The sequence below is a fragment of the Thalassophryne amazonica genome, chromosome 1 (assembly GCF_902500255.1).
Source record: "Thalassophryne amazonica chromosome 1, fThaAma1.1, whole genome shotgun sequence".
In the NCBI taxonomy this organism is placed as follows: Eukaryota; Metazoa; Chordata; class Actinopteri; order Batrachoidiformes; family Batrachoididae; genus Thalassophryne; species Thalassophryne amazonica.
The window spans coordinates 86402265-86419029 of NC_047103.1; the positions used below are offsets into that span (position 1 = coordinate 86402265).

General features: G+C 42.7%; 1 protein-coding gene across 1 annotated transcript in view; it reads right to left on the reverse strand.

The window, feature by feature from the left end:
- Nucleotides 1–16765, reverse strand: part of kcnh2b (potassium voltage-gated channel, subfamily H (eag-related), member 2b) — a 1340040-nt gene that overhangs the window by 917756 nt on the left and 405519 nt on the right. The window lies entirely within an intron of this gene.

Genomic DNA, 16765 nt, shown 5'->3' on the forward strand with positions numbered 1-16765 from the left:
CTTTCCCCTCCTTCTCCTTACCTACAACTACATTTTGCTCAGGGGGTTAGTAATGTTTGACTTTACCCTTGTGAAGCACCTTGGGGTGACTTATGTTGTACAGCAGTGGTGTCCAAACTATTCCAGAAAGGGACGAGAGGGTGCAGGTTTTCTTTGCAGCCACTGACTCCAGCAGGTGATTTCACTGATGAACTAATCCCACCTGCTCAAAGTGATGTTAATCAGTGAAATCACCTGCTGGAGTCAGTGGCTGCAAAGAAAACCTGCACCCTCTTGGCCCTTTCTGGAATAGTTTGGACACCACTGTTGTACAGTAATATGGCCCCATACAAATAAATTGAACTGACACACACTTATAATGACACAAACATAGACGTGCTTCATTTCCACAATGACTAGATATATGAGAATCCCATTTCAAGCAATGCATATCAGCACTTTAAATATTGTATAAAAATATTTGATCTAAATTGTATACGTGGTCTATTAGATAATAAACCGACCCTTTTATTTATTTTTTTTAACTATATGGATTTGAATGACGTGCGATTACACCAATCATGCTTGAACCCTCGTGCGCATACGTGAGTTTTTTCACGCATGTCGGTGACGTCATTTTCCTGTGGGCAGGCCTTGAGTGAGATGTGGTCCCGCCCTCTCGGCTGAATTCCTTTGTTTCACACGCTGCTCGAGACGGCGCGCGTTGCTTTATCAACATTTTTTCTGGACCTGTGAGGAATATCCGAGTGGACACTATTCGAAAAATTAAGCTGGTTTTCGGTGAAAAGTTTAACAGCTGATGAGAGATTATGGGGTGTTTCTGTCTGTGTAAGGACTTCCCACAGAGCAGGATGTCGTGCAGCGCTTCCAGGCGCCGTCGTCGGCCTGTTTCGACCTGAAAACATCCTAATTTAAGGCTTAATTCACCCAGGACGTCATGAGAGAACAGAGAAGATTCAGAAGAGGCCGGCATGAGGACTTTATACGGACATTCCACTGTTTAAGGACATTTTTTAATGAAAGACGTGCGCGCAAATTCGCCGAGTCGTTTCCGTGACGACTCGGCAAATCTGTGTGCGCCGCGACAGGAAAAACACCTCCGTGTTGAAAACCATTTGTATAATTCAGGGGGCTTTTGATGGCTTTCAACAATTGAGTAACTGAGAAATTGTTTAACAGCTTGGGCATGTTCCAACTTGCCCGTTAAGGTTTCCAATGGAGGTGTTTTTCCTATCGCGACCCCCCGCGGTCGGGTCCGGCCCGACATGCGACTCTGCCCGCACGTTCTTTCATTACAAAATGTCCGTTAACAATGGAATGTCCGAATAAATTCCTCATGCCGACTTCTTCTGAAAGTTCTCTGTTCTCTGACGACTTCCTGGATCAACAGAGCCTGAAATGTGGAAGTTTTCAACTTGAAACGGTGAGACGCTGCCGCCTCGAAGCGCAGATCGCCGTCAGGCGCCGTGGGCCGTCCTTAAAGCAACAGTTACAGACCAAAATCTCTCATCAGCCGTTAAAATGTTTTTACCGAAAACCAGCTGAATTTATCGAATGGTGTCCACTCAGTTGTGCCTTACAGTTTTGAAAAAAACTTTATCAAACAAAGCAGCAGTCTCTGAGCCATTCCTAAACAATGAAAAAACGACGAGAGGGTGGGCGACTCCTCACTCAAAGACTGCCCACAGGCGAATGACGTAACCGACAGGCGTGAAAAAACTCTCGCATGCCCACGAGGGTTCAAGCATGTCTGATGTAATCACACGTGATTCAAATCCATATGGTTTTTGAAAAAAATAATAAGGTCGGATACTTTTCTAATAGACCTCGTATAATGCCAGTTTTCCACATAGTAAATGGGACACATGTTGCTCTTTGCATGACCAGTTATGTTGGGGCTCGGTTTGGACTCGGCCCTTTAATATTATCTCTGCATCTTTTATGTGAATCCCATCACCTGTTGTGTCAGTCTCCAGTGTCCTGTGTGGTTGCGTGTGTGTGTGTGTGTGTGTGGATGTATGGGCACACCCCCCGGTGTGCATCTGTGTTTTGTGATGTGGGTGTGTGTGGGTGAGTGCATGAGCATGCGTGTCTTGGTATGGCTGCTTTCTGTGTGTATCCATGGGGTTTGGAAACCTTGGTGTGTGTGTGAGTATGTGCGTGTGGGAACTCGTGAGCGTGTGTCTGCTCCCGTGCCATCAGTCATGTGCCTGTGTGTGTACCTATAGTCTTGTTGTCTGCGTGTGGGTGTGCTCTACTCCTGTGCACCTGTTGCCCCGTCTCCGGTTGTGTCTCTGTTAACCCTCCTGATTAACCCTGTCTGATGTCTGCTCTTGTTTTACGTTCATCCCCCATTTGTCCCAGCATTGTGTTCAGTGCAGTGTGTTGTATTCATAGTGTTGATTATGTATTTGGTTTTGAGTAGTCATGTATTTTCATCCGTGGTTGTCTTTTATTTTTTGTGTGTGGTTTGGGTTATTTATTGTTTGTTAGGGTTCAACTCACCTTTTGCTTTTCTATGTTTACGTTCTTCGATCATTGTCTGTTAGTTATTTCTCCCTGAGTGTTTCTGTTATTTCCATGTCCACCTGTTAGTTCCTCTTTCCATGTTCTCCTGCACACCTGTTTGTCATTAGTTAGTCTTTTTAAGCTGCTCCCATTTGTTTGTTTGTTGCCGCTGTCTTTACAAGATGTCATTCCTGTCAAGAGGCCAGCCACTGCGCAACTGCACATGCATGCACAGTTCTCTCTACCCACACTTTCACACACACCAATTTATATATTTATTTGCCCTTCAATATAAGCTAACTTGGTCAAGAATCATTCAGTGAATGAAAGTGAAAGTAAAGCACGACAGGGTGCACAACCGGGCGGGGTTACATCATCCCGACCCATGGAACTGTCACTTTATGTGATGAGGCACAAAATTCGACAAGACCGCATATCTCGACAGAACACCGATCGATTACGTTCACTCCAAGGTTTCAGTCAACGTCTTGTCCGTCTTCATCTTGAATTCCCGTTTATAAGTGTTCATTCCCGCTGTGCTTTTTGAAAGATGTTTTTTTGTTACCCCCTCATTGTGGTTCTCACTTAGGATGTTGTTATTTTTGGATCTGTCATCACATGGGATTACACTGTCACTGTTGTCTTATCACTGTCACATTGGAGAATTAAAGTGCCTCGTATTTTGAACTTAACCCTTGGTATCCTGGCTGTCCTGCATCCTGGGAACCTATTCTACTCAGTATTGCATATACAGTAATTTCATTGCGTGAACTGTAATGACACTAATCTGTTATATATTATATTTTAGAAGCTGATGGCCACAGCTTTAAAATGTTTCAATGAAAGACATGTTTTATTAATTTTATGCTTTATCACTCCCTTTGGCTGCTCCTTTGTTTGCAGTCGAGGTCACCACAGCAAATCCAAGGTGGATCTGCAAACCCAACACACACACACACACACACACACACACACACACACACACACACACACACACACACACACACACACACACACACACACACACACACACACACACACATATATGCAGGTGTGTAATTGCATAGATAATTAGCTCACATCTGACTAACACCTGTCTGTTCCACATCCAGCAGATGGAAGCACAACAGAGAATGGATAATTTGAAATTATAGTGAAACATTAATGCATGTTGTGACAGACCATCATCCAAGAGATGTCGTGGGAAGCATGAAACCACATGTATACATGACTTTGAGCGATAAAGTCGGCATAAGCCAGATGCCATCATTAAACAGCCTGAATTCTGCAGTATAGACTCTTTGGTTCTCTTCCAGCATGTTTCTTGACATTTCTATCCCATTCTTCCATTGCTTCTGCCTTTTCTCCCTCTCTCCATCCAGCTTAGTGTGCATTTCGAGCCACCTCTCCTTCACTACAGGCCAGTTAATAAGCAAAGGAAACAATGACCCTTTGAAACAGTAGACCGCTGTGCAATATGAATGATAACTGTCTCTTCTCTGTCTCTTCTGCTGCGTACATAAATACACCCTGAGGGACAGGAGATATGTGTGGCTGCTTACACGACCTTGAATTGATTTCATGTCATGTCTGTGCGTAATGAGAAAGACTAATGCAGCTCCTTGCCTTTAGACAGGGACAGAGATCTGACTGGGTGAAACGGAAAAGAGCAAACAAATGAGAAAACAAAAACACCATATATACACAGGGGTCGAAATACATTTTTAACCTACTTGCACTGGTTGCTAGTAACAAAAAAATTACTTGCACCAAAAAAAGTTACTTGCACAATCAAAAGTCAGTCTTATATCAACCTTAAAACTCCTCCTCTGATATGTCAGACTCTTCCTCTCTGGGGAGAGTTTGAGGGGAGAGCAGCAGCAGACAGGCTTTTTTTTTTTCACAAGCGCGCACGAACGAATCATTCATGAAGATTATTTTATTTATTAACTACACAGATGTATAATAAAACAAATGGTGACTGGTTTATAACACAATTATGACAAAGATTGAGGGGAGAGAGAGTGAGGAACCGCAGCGGTAGCCAGTTTTTTTTTTTCTTTTCATGTGCGCGCGCAAACTAATTGTCTGTGAAGATAATTTTATTAACTACACAGATGTATAATAAAACAAATGGTGACTGCTTTATAACACAATGATGACAGAGTTTGAGGGGAGAGAGAGCAAGGAACCGCAGCGGCAGACAGTTTTTTTTTCATGTGCGCGCGCAAACTAATTGTCCATGAAGATAATTTTATTAACTACACAGATGTATAATAAAACAAATGGTGACTGGTTTATAATACAATGATGACAGAGTTTGAGGGGAGAGAGAGCGAGGAACCGCAGCTGCAGCCAGTTTTTTTTTTCTTTCTTTTTTTTTGTGTACACGAGGGCGCACGAACGGGACAGGAGGTCCTCAAACTGGAGCTCCTGCAGCTCCAGTTATTTGCTGCAGCTCCTGCAGCAAATAATGAAACTCCCCGAATGGGGAACGTCTCATGAGGATGTTGTGAACCCAGGGACGGTGCCGCTGGCAACGTTTGTCAGCTTTCCACAACAAATAGAGCACAACAACTCACTCCGTGTGTGAGAGTCATAAAACGCAGGGAAGATGAAGACAACACACTGGAAATTGTTTTTTTCCTTATTTATTCCTTTATTGGTTCATTCTACTGGTGCTTATAGTTGATAAAACTTGGATAAAGTTACTTGCACCAGTGCTAGTGCAGTATAAAATTATGTGCACCGCTCGAATAATACATGCACAAACTAGCACATGCACATACTAATTCGACCCCTGATATACGAGGTCTGTGAGAAAAGTATCCGACCTTATTATTTAAAAAAAAAAAAACATATGGATTTGAATCACGTGTGATTACATCAGCCAAGCTTGAACCGTTGTGGGCATGCGAGAGTTTTTTCACGCCTGTCGGTGATGTCATTCGCCTGTGAGCACGCCTTGTGGAAGGAGTGGTCCAGCCCCCTCGTCGGAATTCCTTTGTCTGAGAAGTTGCTGAGAGACTGGCGCTGTGCTTAATCAAAATTTTTTCAAAAACTGTGAGGCACATCCGAGTGGACACCATTCGAGAAATTCAGCTGGTTTTCGGTGAAAATTTTAACGGCTGATGAGAGATTTTGGATTGTTTCTATCGCTGTAAGGACTTCCCACGGAGCGGGACATCACGCAGCGCTCCGAGGCGACGTCGTCATCCTGTTTCAAGCTGAAAACCTCCAAATTTAAGCCTCTGTTGAACCAGGACATCGTGAGAGAACAGAGAACTTTCAGAAGAGATCGGAATCAGCAGTTTATCCGGACATTCCACTGTTAAAGGAGATTTTTTTAATGAAAGCCGTGCGGACGGATTACGAGCGCCGCCACAGGAAAAACACCTCCGTTGGAAGCCTTAAGGACAAGTTGGAACATGCCCTGCTGTTAAACAATTTCTCAGATACTCAATTGAAAGCCACCAAAAGTCACCTGGATTTTACAAATGGTTATCAACACGGAGGTGTTTTTCCTGTGGCGGGCGCGCCACGCTGGCTGCGAGCCGACGCGCCAATCCGTCCGCACATTTTTCATTAAAAAAATCTCCTTTAACAGTGGAATGTCCGGATAAACTGCTGATTCTGACCTCTTCTGAAAGTTCTCTGTTCTCTCACGACGTCCTGGGTCAACAGAGGCTTAAATTTGGAGGTTTTCAGCTTGAAACAGGATGATGACGTCGCCTCGGAGCGCTGCGCGACGTCCCGCTCCGTGGGAAATCCTTACAGCGATAGAAAAAATCCAAAATCTCTCATCAGCTGTTAAAATTTACACCGAAAACCAGCTGAATTTCTCGAATGGTCTCCACTCGGATGTGCCTCACAGTTCTTGAAAAATTTTGATCAAGCACAGCGCCAGTCTCTCAGCAACTTCTCAGACAATGAAAATCCAACGAGGGGGCTGGACCACTCCTTCCACAAGGTGTGCTCACAGGCGAACGACGTCACCGACAGGCGTGAAAAAACTCACGCATGTGCACGAGGGTTCAAGCTTAGCTGATGTAATCACACGTGATTCAAATCCATATAGTTTTAAAAAAAAAATAAAACTGTTGGTTTCTTTTCTAATAGACCTCGTATATATACTCAACAAAAATATAAACGCAACACTTTTGGTTTTGCTCCCATTTGTATGAGATGAACTCAAAGATCTAAAACTTTTTCCACATACACAGTATCACCATTTCCCTCAAATATTGTTCACAAACCAGTCTAAATCTGTGATAGTGAGCACTTCTCCTTTGCTGAGATAATCCATCCCACCTCACAGGTGTGCCATATCAAGATGCTGATTAGACACCATGATTAGTGCACAGGTGTGCCTTAGACTGCCCACAATAAAAGGCCACTCTGAAAGGTGCAGTTTTGTTTTATTGGGGGGGGATACCAATCAGTATCTGGTGTGACCACCATTTGCCTCATGCAGTGCAACACATCTCCTTCACATCATCCGTGAAGAAAACACCTCTCCAACATGCCAAATGCCAGCGAATGTGAGCATTTGCCCACTCAAGTCGGTTACGATGACAAACTGGAGTCAGGTCGAGACCCCGATGAGGACGACGAGCATGCAGATGAGCTTCCCTGAGATGGTTTCTGACAGTTTGTGCAGAAATTCTTTGGTTTTGCAAACCGATTGTTTCAGCAGCTGTCAGAGTGGCTGGTCTCAGACGATCTTGGAGGTGAACATGCTGGATGTGGAGGTCCTGGGCTGGTGTGGTTACACGTGGTCTGCGGTTGTGAGGCTGGTTGGATGTACTGCCAGATTCTCTGAAACGACTTTGGAGACGGCTTATGGTAGAGACATGAACATTCAATACACGAGCAACAGCTCTGGTTGACATTCCTGCTGTCAGCATGCCAATTGCACGCTCCCTCAAATCTTGCGACATCTGTGGCATTGTGCTGTGTGATAAAACTGCACCTTTCAGAGTGGCCTTTTATTGTAGAATCAAATGACATTCACATTATCTTACAGAAAATAAAGTTGTAATCAAAATTAAATACTTAAATAATCTCCAAAATGAACATAGAAATCCACAACATAACAGCAATGTGTGTGCATAGCAATACACAAACATTGCACTGGGGGCTATTGTTTTAACTTTGGCCTGCAAACCTTTGAAAGCTGAGCTACTTTTCCCCACCTTTTGCACCAAATTAATCTGAGGAGTTGATCTGCCCTGCTGTTTAACTCTAAGTTTTTCTTTGTAAGGAAGACTATCAAATGGCTTTGCCAAAATCCGGTCCACAACATTCAAATTGTCTGCCATTATGTGCAGCTTGCTACCTAGCTAGCTCGTTAGCTGGGACTGGCGCGAGGCAAGTGTGACGGTGGAGGAGCTCAGCAGCACCAACTGCTCGGTAGAGACAGAAACTGCGATAGAAGTCAGAAAGAGTGAAAGAAGTCAGTCTCCAAACACAAGCAGCCACAAAAAAAACAAAAAAAACACCAGAAATAGAAGCACGATTTGTCGCTAGTCGTTTTTAACAAAGAAAATGCCGCTAAGAGGATTAGGAAAGTCTCCGGTTCAACTCAGAACAGAATGAAAATGCTCCCACGGATGTTTACACCAAAAGATCGCTGATTCGCTCATTTCGCTGTCAATCAAAAAGGGATTCAGCCTCAGACAGATCATCCAATCATCATGCAGAAGCTGAGCGTCCGGGCCAGACGAGGCCAGCCCACTGCCCCATAGATCCCCCAGAGACGCTGAGCGTCCGATGGGCGGGACAAAGCCCAGCATTTATCCAATGACTCGTCTCGTTTCGCTGCACTCTTTGCTTCGCTATTGAAGTCTGTGGACGTTCAGCGTCCACACTGTTTAAAGCACTGTGAAGCTGCGGGTTTGAGTGAGAGGAAAGCCGCGTCGTTACCAGTGATAAGAAGCTGATTCTGAACAAAAGTTGAGCGTGTTGTAGCGCATATTTAGTTAATGACATGTACACACAACAGTATATATTTGATCACTTATTTTTTGACAGTTTAGGGGAAGCCGAGCTTCCCTTGCAGTCTTAGAGCAATCGCCTCTGACTTTAAGACACCTAAAGCACTTTACACTAAACGAACGGAGCATTTCGCAAATAATGACAACAAAAATTGTAATATTGGACATGCAAACCTGCCTTTGTCTTGTTGTTTTTTTCTCGTCTTCCAACTTCTTCTTTTTTCTTTTCTCCGCTCCAGAGAGATAATTTCTTTTCTGAGACATGACTTGCACTCACTTCTTTCCTCACGATTAGTCATCGACCACCTGACCCAAGCGGTGCATCTAAATTTGCCCAACGGTGGCAGCAGCCAACAGGAGGCATCAATTAACGTAGTATTGGTATTTTGTCAAAATGAATTTATTTTTTTCGGGTGTAATACAGTTTTGTTTAAATTATTCAATATTATTTTAATTTCATGTATATATTTACTTTTTTCTCACAACGTCTCGGTGCTCGCGGGGCCCCCTGGTGGCGTGGAGGCCCTAAGCGATCGCGTAGTTGGCATATGCCTTGGGCCGGCTCTGCTCCCACAACAGAAGGTTCCCAGTTCAAAACCGTGTACTATAATAATAATAATAATACATTTTATTTGTATTGCACCTTACATTTCAAAGAAATCTCAAAGTGCTACAGCAAGGATTTAAAAACAGATTTCAAAAACCATTTCAAACGATAAGATATCTAAAAGGCCTTTTGAAATAACAATGTCTTTAGGCCTTTTTTAAAGCCTCCACACTTTGGACATTGGTTACTCAAATGCAACTTTCATGCTCTGTTCACGCAAAACCCCCCACCTTTTAAACAGGTCACTAGTTGTGTCTGAACGTCATAGAGCCCTCCTCACAGAATGCTTGCAAATTCCCAAGGAACAGGTTCTTTTAGAAATTTAGCGATATTTAATATTGACCATGGAGCAGATAGAAATCTATGCGACTTCAGCTGATTGTTCAAGGAAGCCACACCAAGTCTTGCCAGAATTCACACACTGGGCACTTATGCAGACACTACATTTCTGTAGAAGTTACCAGCATTTATACACAGGTTTGAACAGGGTCATCTCTTTAGCAACACCACTGGTTTTAGAATACCATGTCCAATGGTGTGACTCTGGATGTTGAAGCATTCTGCAAAGCCAAGGAGCACTGTACTGTTTTTGCCGCTATTGCCAGATTCATGAGGGCCAATGCAGTCCTTGTAGCCACCGAGTGCCACTTATCTCATTGAAATTATAAATGTCCACTCGAGTGTCATTCTGGGTCAGTAATCAAGTGAAACTGTGAATAAAATGTCTCCGTCATTGAAACATTACTCACCATGTTTAGAGCTTCAGATGAGGCAAACAACACTATTATGCATTCAAAAAATAAAGCAGTACACTACAGATCACATTGTCATTTTGCAAATGACATTGTGATCTGTAGTGAGAATAGAGAGCAGGTTGAGTCTAGCCTGGAAATGTGGAGATATGCTCTGGAGAGCAGGGGAATGAAAGTCAGTAGTAGCAAGACTGAGTACTTGTGTGTGAATGAGAGGGAGCCCAGTGGAATAGTGTGGTTACAAGGAGTAGAAGTGGTGAAAGTACGATGTCTGTTAGAAAACTATCCGACCTTTTTATTTTTTGCAAAAACCTGATGGATTTGAATCACGTGTGCTTGCATGAGCCAACTTGAACCTTCGTGTGCATGCGTGAATTTTTTCATGCCTGTCAATTGCGTCATTTGCTGGTAAGCAGCCTTTGTGTGAGGATGGGTGGAGTCTCTCGTCGGATTTTTTTTGCAAGGAAATGGCGGAACGACTGGAGCAGCGCAACTGCATCAAATTTTGCCAGAAACTGGGCGACAGCCAGGTGGAAACCATTCAGATTATTCAGATGGCTTTCGGTGACGATCCTATGGGCATCACACAGATTAAGGAGCGGTACAACCAGTTTAAAGACGGCTGCACAACAGTGGAGAGCGAGCCAGGCTCCAGTCGGCCATCAACATGCTGAAACGACCAGATCATTTCCAAAGTGAACGCTGTGGTGATGTGGGACTGTCATGTGACTATCCGAGAAATTGCAGAAGAGGTGGACATCAGCACATTTTCGGCACATTCCACTGTGACAGATTTGGCCATGAAAAGATTTGCAGCGAAATTCATTCCGATGGCTTTGGCATGAAGCTGATGGTGAAGCAAAAGTGCCTTCATGTTGAAGTCTCACAGGACATGTTGTGACATGCCCATCTCTTACACAATTACTCGGATAGTCACATGACTGAAAAGCCACCGAAAGCCGTCTGAATCTTCTGAATGGTGAAAGAGGTGGGCATGTCACAACATGTCCTATGAGACACGAAGGCGCTTTTGCTCCGCCATCAGCTCAAATTTCCCTGCAACTCTTTTCATGGCCAAATCTGTCACAGTGGAATGTGCCAAAAAAGTGCTGATGTCCACCTCTTCTGCAATTTCTCGGATAGTCACACGATGGTCCCACATCACCACAGCGTTCACTTTGGAAATTATCTGGTCATTTCAGCATGTTGATGGCCGCCCAGAGCGTGGCTCGCTGTCCACCGTTGTGCGGACGTCTTTAAACCGGTTGTACCCCTCCTTAATCTGTGCGATGCCCATAGGATCGTCACCGAAAGCCGTCTGAATAATCCGAATGGTTTCCACCTGGCTGTCGCCCAGTTTCTGGCAAAATTTGATGCAGTCGCGCTGCTCCAGTCGTTCCGCCATTTCCTTGCAAAGAAAATCCGACGAGAGACTACACCCATCCTCACGCAAAGGCTGCTTACCAGCAAATGATGCAATCGACAGGCATGAAAAAATTCACGCATATTCACAAAGGTTCAAGGCTTGCTCATGCAAGCCCATGTGATTCAACTCCATCAGGTTTTTGCAAAAAATAAAAAGGTCGGATACTTTTCTAACAGACCTCGTATATAAGTTTAAATACTTAGGGTCAACTTTCCAAAGTAATGGAGGGAGGGTGGAGAAAGGTGGCACGAGTGATTTGTGACTGAAGAATAGGGAAAGTCTATAAGACAGTAGTGAGACCAGCTATGTTGTACGGCTTAGAGATGCTGGCAGTAACAAAAAGCCAGGAGGCAGAGCTGGAGGTGGCAGAACTGAAGATGTTGTGCTTCTCTTTGGGAGTTACAAGGATGGACAGGATTAGGAATGAACATATCAGAGGGACAGCTCAGGTGGGACAGTTTGGAGAGAAAGTCAGAGAGGTGAGATTGAGATGGTTTGGACATGTGCAGAGGAGGGACCCAGAGTATAGGGAAAAGGATGCTGAGGATGGAGCCACCAGGCAGGAGGAGAAGAGGGAGGCCAAAGAGGAGGTTTATGGATGTGCTGAGGGAGGACATACAGGTGGTTGGTGTGACAGAGGACAACACAGAGGACAAGGTGAGATAGAAACAATTGATCTGCTGTGACAACCCCTAACTGGAGCAGTTAAAAGAAGAAGAAAACACTTCACCATGTTAGCCTGGGTTCTGTGCATCTTATGGCACTGAGTGTTTGCAAAGACACTCACACATAATAGCTACCTCAGGTTCCAAAGGCATAAACCCTGCAGTCAATTTAATGAATGGTTTTATGCATGCAACCAAGTAAAGAGCACATATAAAAATGTACAGATGTTTTGTTTTTCCTCCAGGCCAAAATTACTCAAATGTTATGAACGGGCTATGAATGAACAAATAGAGAAAGGGCAGACTCGGGTGAACTTCACAACCAGAGACTTCTGTAATACAATACCATTCAAATAAATTTAGTTTTTAACACTCTTGCAGGGCACGGCAGTCATTATCTAAATGCTTTTAGCTCCCGCTCTTGAAGACAAGGTCAACTACGCTGTTTTGCATATGCACTTCATGGTGGGTGCTCAGTTTTTGGCATTGTATGTGTCTTTGTGCTGTACACCCATTGTTGTGCATTTTATTTCTACACCTATGTGTTATCTGCTTAGGTCATACCCGTTTTCCACTTTGATCATATGAGAATTCACATTTGATTGTCTTTATGAATACTAGACTCAGATGTAATCACATTGTGGGTCATTCCTTCTAGTGGGTGCAGAGTCTGAACAGTGCGGTATAAAAAGAATCAATATTTAGTCTGGACAACAAGCCCAGTGGAACGATTCATTTCCAGGCCCACTGTGATGCTGCTGTGTGAACATATTGACTGAGAAAGTAATATCAGCCAACCGTTCAATTACCTTTCTGCCCCAACACACTCAATGGAGCTGGTGTGTCACCTGTAATTTCTGTGCACTAATGATATATATTGAGCAAAATACAATTTGTTAACCTATGACAAATGTTGCTGATATGGCAATAATGATGACAAGGTGGTATTTCCGCTTATGTTTCATTTCTACCTGATGATCAGGCCGACAATTCTCCCATCAACACCAAATTACTGTGCTTTGAAATTTTCCCAGTGGAATAGCACAACTTAAGGCATCAATAAGATGTTTGGAGACAAGAAGTAGTTGAGAGTGTCTCAAGTGCCAAACTGTTTAGGCCTCAAAATTTTAATTGTGTGATGTTAAGCATTCCTTGCACATTACAATATACAGTGTAAAATTATCTCAACATAGGATTTAAAGTTACATTTAAATATAGTTGAATGAATGAATTTATTTATTTGGCACACATATCAACAATAGCAAAAACTCATAAAAAGAACAACTTAACAGCGTACCCATGTGGCCGAAAGGGTGTAGGCAGAAGCAAAGCTTATAAATACCCACCCCTTATATGATAAAAAAATAAAAAATGTACACATACGAGGGCTGTCCATAACGTATAGGTCCTTTTTATTTTTTTCAAAAACTATATGGATTTCATTCATATGTTTTTACGTCAGACATGGTTGAACCTTCATGCGCATGCGTGAGTTTTTCCACGCCTGTCGGTGACGTCATTCGCCTGTGAGCACTCCTTGTGGGAGGAGTCGTCCAGCCCCTCGTCGGAATTCCTTTGTCTGAGAAGTTGCTGAGAGACTGGCGCTTTGTTTGATCAAAATTTTTTCTAAACCTGTGAGACACATCGAAGTGGACACGGTTCGAAAAATTAAGCTGGTTTTCGGTGAAAATTTTAATGGCTGATGAGAGATTTTGAGGTGATACTGTCGCTTTAAGGAGACATCGTGACATCGTGACATCGAGACATCGTGCAGCACTCCCAGGCGCCGTCGTCAGCCTGTTTCAAGCTGAAAACCTCTACATTTCAGGCTCTATTGATCCAGGACGTCGTGAGAGAACAGAGAAGTTTCAGAAGAAGTCGGTTTCAGCATTTTATCCGGATATTCCACTGTTAAAGGAGATTTTTTTAATGAAAGACGTGCGGGCGGATTGCAGCGGCGGCTCGCAGCCGCCGCGACGCTCCGCCACAGGAAAAAACACCTCTGTTGGAAGCCTTAAGGACAAGTTGGAACATGTCCAGCTGTTAAACAATTTCTCATATACTCACTCCACTGAAAGCCATCAAAAGCCGCCTGGATTTTACAAATGGTTATCAACACGGAGGTGTTTTTCCTGTGCCGCCACACCGCGCCGGCTGTGTCCCGAGTCACATACCATATAAAGACACTGGATTTACCAAGCGAGCAATACAAATATGATCCATTCTGTTCCTCTGTAAATGACCCATGGTCACAGACATACAGTCATGAAATGACATGAAACAGAAAAATGAAACATGAAACCATCCCTGGATAAGGCACCTAAGTGGCTCTACTCTTCTTCTTTTTTTTTTTTTAGATATTTAGATATACCTTCTACCTTAGATTTGAAATTTATAATAGAAGATATACCTTACTGAATTCTCATGAATGAGAACCAGTTTGCTCGTCTCATTCATGTCCACATCTGCTGGTGCGTCTCCAACCGGCCACACGTGTGTCTTGTGAATGACGCACCGCAGGACACTGCATCATGTGGAACAGAGCTCACGTGAGTGATGTGACAGTGAGATTGCCTGCTGTGTGTTCTGATCTGACAGTGCATTTCATCCTGGGAGCAGCCTGTCCATGTGCACGCTGTATGCACACTCACTGGCTGCAGCACGTCACCACAATGATATATGCTTTTACGTATTTATGTCCACTTGATAGCAGCAAACAGACACACGTGCATCACAGTGGGCAGTTGTTTGTCCATGTCCGTCCAAACACAGTACGTGGTGTCCAGCTGGAATGTCCAGATCCACAGATTTCCACAGCCACTTCAGTAGGAGGACACACCTCCTGTCATCTCAGTGCACACACCAAAGTCACACTCATGTGGGACTGAGACAAATTTCTCTGCAAGTACAACAGTGATTACCTTCAGTCTGCTGTCGTGCCAAGAGTGCGACTGGCCACACATTTTCTAAGTGCCATGCGAGTGGTGTTAGATGTTCGTGTGTGTCACCTGGAATTTGGTTCAATTGTCACCCAGTTACTGCCGAGGCAGGCTACCCAGACTTTACAATGATGGGGGAATGTAAAACAATGACAGTCTGCATTAACAAAAATTAGGCCATTTCAGGTAAATGTCTGGAACATTCAGGCTGAATCTCAATTCATTGTTTATTCATTTTAATTACTAATTAATTAATGAATTAATTACTAATCAATTAATTAATGATTGATCAATTAACAGTATTAATTATTACTATTATAATGATTAATTATTATTAGTATTACTAACATTAATTAATTAATTATTAATGCTATTGATTATTATTATTATAAATTACTAATTAAATTAATTATTAATACCACAAAATTCTCTGACATGATTGAGATGCATTCAAGAAATCTGCGACTTCTTCTATTTCTTTACATTTATGTAGAAAGGCGAGAAAATAAAAAGAGCAAACAGGCTACTGCAACAAGTTACGCTTCGGTTGAAACAATGAAGACGGCGGAGGAGTGTCTCAATTCATAGGGCTAGAGGCATACCCCTTCGCCTTACCACTTGTTTTAAAGGGGTGGGTGTAGGGGTACAAAAGAGAATTGAGATTGGGCCTCAGTGGTGGGCACTGTTCAGCTAATCCGATAACGATAATTATCAAAAGCTAATGTTTTTGTCAGCAGATTAGCTTTTCAGATAAGTTTTAAAACCATCATCAGACCATTTATCTTCCGATAAATTTAGTTCTGATAACTTTTAGACTGCTAACATCTTCTTTTTTTTTTTTACATAGCTAGCAACTTGAAAAACATTTATAATCCCTTTTGTTCCTGTCTGTTATGTATTCATTAGATGTTTGAGCAAATCAGACAAATTTTTTTCCACAAACCTGGATTTCAAATAAAAGAGTTTCAAGGTATTTCTAGATTAGAATATAGTGCTGCGATATAGATATGGTCAACTCACATCAGACAGAGTACAAGACTGAAAGGTTTATTTGCCTATAACAGATGTGCCACATCACAAATGACTCATCTCAACATAGGCCTGCTGACAGAGAAGCAGATTTTGGTAGTTCCCACTTCAGCCTCCAGGGGGTGGCAGCCATTGTGAGGTACTTAAAACAAGAGCACATCAGGGGTATCACAAGATCATACCAGAATTTTGATGAACTCCCTTCTGGCCAGATTTATTTATTTATTTATTTATTTATTAGTTTATTTGACAGGGACAATACAGTCAGACATAGCTACAAATCAAAGCTTGCAGCTGATGTGATGCATACAGAGTATAGCAACAAGTGCTAATTTACAACTCCCGTCCCTGGTTAGGCTTTTCTACTCTAACACAACCTAAAAAACATCTTAATTTACATTTGAACATCTATAATAAATAAAACAGTGCAATTCAAACTCTCATCTCACTCATCTCATTCATTCACTTTCATATGTTTACTGGTGGGTACAGTTTTGGTTTGATTTAAGCCAAGATTTAAGTTTAAAGGTGAACATTTTCAACTCGCTGACAGCCTTAATATCTGTGGGTAGTTAGTTCCAGAGTTTACAGCTTTTCTAAGAAAAGGCTGACTGTCCAAACGAGGTTCTGCACTTGGGGATGGTACAGTTATGATTTAAGCTACCTCTTGTTGTCCTGCTGCTGTTTGGTCTCCCCATAAATTCCCTAAGTGGTTCTGGAGCCAAATTGTGGTAGCATTTAAAAAATAATTTTAGAAAACAGAAATTGCTAAAACTGTCAAAACTCAATAAGTTATGTTTGTGGAGGATTTGACAGTGGTGATGACAGATTGGTTTTCTGTCC